Source organism: Rattus norvegicus, chromosome 4 (genome assembly GCF_021556685.1).
Source record: "Rattus norvegicus strain SHRSP/BbbUtx chromosome 4, alternate assembly SHRSP_T2T, whole genome shotgun sequence".
NCBI lineage: Eukaryota > Metazoa > Chordata > Mammalia > Rodentia > Muridae > Rattus > Rattus norvegicus.
Window position 1 is genome coordinate 33,743,773 of NC_141537.1, and position 3,778 is coordinate 33,747,550.

The window sequence follows — 3,778 nt, forward strand, 5'->3', positions numbered from 1 at the left end:
GAAAAACAAAAGGGGGAAGATTTCCAAGCCCCTGCAGTTCTCCAAACAAATGTCTGGTTTAGAATAAAAATTTAACCCTTCCAGAAGACTACCTCATTGTTCCAGGAAGGCCCCAATGTCTGGTTTAGAATAAAGTTTTAACCCTTCCAGAAGACTACCTCATTGTTCCAGGAAGGCCCCTGTTGCCAGAGGACAGGCCTGCAAAAGCTAAATGCTCTTGAGAAGATGTCATCATGGGGAAATGGCTTGGCCTGTCTGTATACTGACGTATGGGGACAAGGGTATGATTGTATCTTCCCAGAAGAGGTGAAATAACCACTTTTGCACCAATCAGGATCCAGGTGTGGAGGCGCCTGGACTTGGAAAAGGACCAGAGGCTGTTTTTTCTGCGACATCTGGTAATGATATCTATGCAGGTAAGTGTGGTCAAGAGGCAAGTGTCCTGGACATTCATCTCCAGGCCACTTCCTTTCCATTCAGTCAGTGGCTTGCTCACATTCTTCCATACTGGTTTATAATAATGGTTACCCCCACACACATCAGTTTGGGGGGGTGTCTCTCTTCAAACCACCTGGAGCACCTGGAGTCCCAATGAATTCCTTTCAACTAGCAATTTAGACAAGATTTACTATATAAGAGTGTCTTAGGATTTCTATCACTGTAAAGAGACACCATGACAAAAACAACTCTTATAAAGGAAGTTATTTTATTGGGGCTGGCTTTCAGTTCAGAGGTTTGGTGTTATAAAATATAATGAGGTGAGGGGGTACCCAGTGAGCCCATGCTTAGGTGTGCTTTTGAGTAATTATGCCATGCAATGGATCTCCTATAAAGGGGGTTTACTGGGGGGGGGGGAGAGAGAGAGAGAGAGAGAGAGAGAGAGAGAGAGAGAGAGAGAGGAGAGAGAACAAAAGGACAGAGAGCAGCTGTGGTGGTCAGCAGTCCTTTTATACAGCTCACACCTGGTTGACTTGGAAGGTATTGCTAGATCTCTGGGAGGAGCCTAGTGGAATCACTTGTCAGCTACCACTTGGTCTAATGTCATCATGGCAGGAAGCATGGCGGCACACAGGCAGACATGGTGCTGGAGAAGGTGCTGAGAGTTCTACGTCTAGATCAGCAGGCAGCAGACAAAAGAAAGAAATGACATCAGGCCTGGCTTGTGCTTTCGAAACCTCAAACCCCGACCAGTAACACAATTCCTCCACCAAGGCCACACCTCCTAATAGAATAGTATGACTCTCTCTGAGCCTATGGGGGCCATTTTCTTTCAAACCATCACACGTAGATTACCAACACAGATGTGTCAGCAGCTCCTTATAACAAGAAAGAGTAACTGGGAATCAACTGTGTGTGGCACATCTCGGTATTTGGACCAGTTATGGCAGAATATTCTAGAAATGATAAAGGCTTATGATTGAACTGTTTTTTCTTACTAATGCTGCAAAAAACAATACTCAATGCACTTCAAGGACTTAAAGTCTTTAACTTGATAAATTTTTCCTTTTGTTTTAGCTGGGCACAGTGATTATTATGTTCTTTCTTCTTATCTACTTTACAGTCAGGTGTCCAGTGTTATAGTGAGCTACCATTAGAGCACGTATGAAGATCCATCTCAGACATCTAAGAATCCAGAAAGAGGGTGGTGTAGTAAGCAGAGCTGAATGATGGTGTGTTACTGATATGGCCATGCTAAGAATCCCAAGGCTTCAAACACATGGGAAACTGGCCAAGCCATTTCCCCTTCTGGACAACATTCAAAAGGGATGGCAAAGTTTTCCTTGGGGTTGAGTGGGTAACAGACATAGTGTTCTAAACCAGTCAGTCTTCCTTGGTACAGAACACTCCTTGGTGGTGTTTGAATAAGAAAAGGCCCCAATGGGCTCATATTTGAATGCTTGGTCATCCAGGGGGTAGCACTACTTGAAAAGGATTAAGAGTTGTGACTTTGTTGAAGGAAGATTATGACTGAGGGTGGGCTTTGAGGTTTCAAAAGCACAAGCCAGGCCCAGTGCCACTCTCTCTTCCTGCTGCCTGGAGATTCAGATGTAGAACTCTCAGCTTCTTCTCCAACACATTTAGTCCGTGATACTGGGCTAAGTCTCTGAAACTGTAAGCAAGCTCCAATTAAATGCTTTTTTAAAAGTAAGAGTTACTGTGGCCATGGTGTTTCTTCATAGCAATAGGACAGTAACCGACATACCATGCAAAATAAAGTGTACATAACATAAAAATAAATGAATCCTTCACCAAGACAGAGCATTTTCTATGCCAAATGGGTTTCTATACATTATAGAGCTTGTCTTCTGACTTCATCAGTATTAAATTAGAAACTAAAAAGGAACAATAGGAAGAATAGTTCTATAAGTATTTAAAAATTAAACATCATGGGTACAGATAAATATGAATCAACACCACAAAATAAAAAAATATGAACTGAAATCTAAAAATTAAGAAAACAAGATAAAAATGTATAAGATATAACAATGCATTTCTTTACATTTCTTTAAATTCTTAATGAGAAAAAGAAAGAAGGCCACCCTTGGTGGCAAATGCTTCTAATCCCAGCTACTGGTGGAAGCAGGCAAATGAGAATAGCTTAAATAAGACAACATTACAGTAGCACTAAAAGCCGAAGTTCTGTTAATGCCTTTTAAGGAAATCTAGTTCCCCTGGGAGCAAAGAATAGAAACTTCCTTTGAGCTGAGTCATTATCTCCAGTCCTAAGAGATAATCCAGTTGGGCCGGTCAATCACTTAGTCGAGACTTCCCTTAGGAAGTCTAATTCGCCCTAATCCATGCTAAAGAAATGGGAGAAATAATTATCCCTTTAGAGAGATAATGTATTTTTTCTTTCCCAGAAAGCCCACAGTGTGTATATTCTCCACAAGGTTGCCATAAAGCTCTATCAGGTCTGTCTGCCTTTCTGAGGTCCAACTCTTTCCTTTTATCTTCTTACATTTTTATTTTTTCAGATACTGGCCGATGACCAGGCTTGCTTCCATAACACTTTGGGCTTTCTCTTTCTTTCTCTGACTCCATCTACTCACCCACCAATGTGGTTGCTTGTCCGCCATGGGGCACCGACTTTTCTCCCCCACCCCCTGTTTCATCTCCAAGTCTCTGGAATGCTGCAAGACTCCCCCCACCCCCGCCCCAGCTTGCCAGCTCCGTTTTCCCAAAAACCTCTAGCACAGTTGTCTTCAAGAATCCTTTGGAGTACATTTTTAAATTTCTTAATTAATTAAACTAAGAACACTGAAAGATAACTTCAATTTTCAATTTTCTTGGTAATGTGCTAGGAACAAGGGCTCTTCAAATTTTTTAGTAACAGTGAAATCCTGTTCTCCCTCCCAAATGTATATTATTTATATATCTATCTATGATAGATAGATACATAGTAGATATAGATAAACGTGTGTATGTGTGTGTGAGAGAGAGACAGAAAGAGAGAGAGAGACAGAGAGACAGAGAGACAGAGAAGAGTAAGGAAAAGAAAAAAGAAGGAAAGATAGTAAGATAAAAAAATCTATCATCATTTAAAAATTCCTATAAATAGATTATCCAAGGAAAGTTAAATCTCATATGGATAAAAATGGTAAAGCAATTGTATAAGAAAATTTATAAGTCAATAAAAAATGAACTAGGTGTCCAATAAACAGAGGCATAGAAAACAAAATTTTTTTCAGCCACAATGGAGAAGAAAATTATGTTGTTTGTTGGAAACTGAATGCCACTGGAGATAATCAGATTAAACAAAAGAATCCAGGCTCAGAAA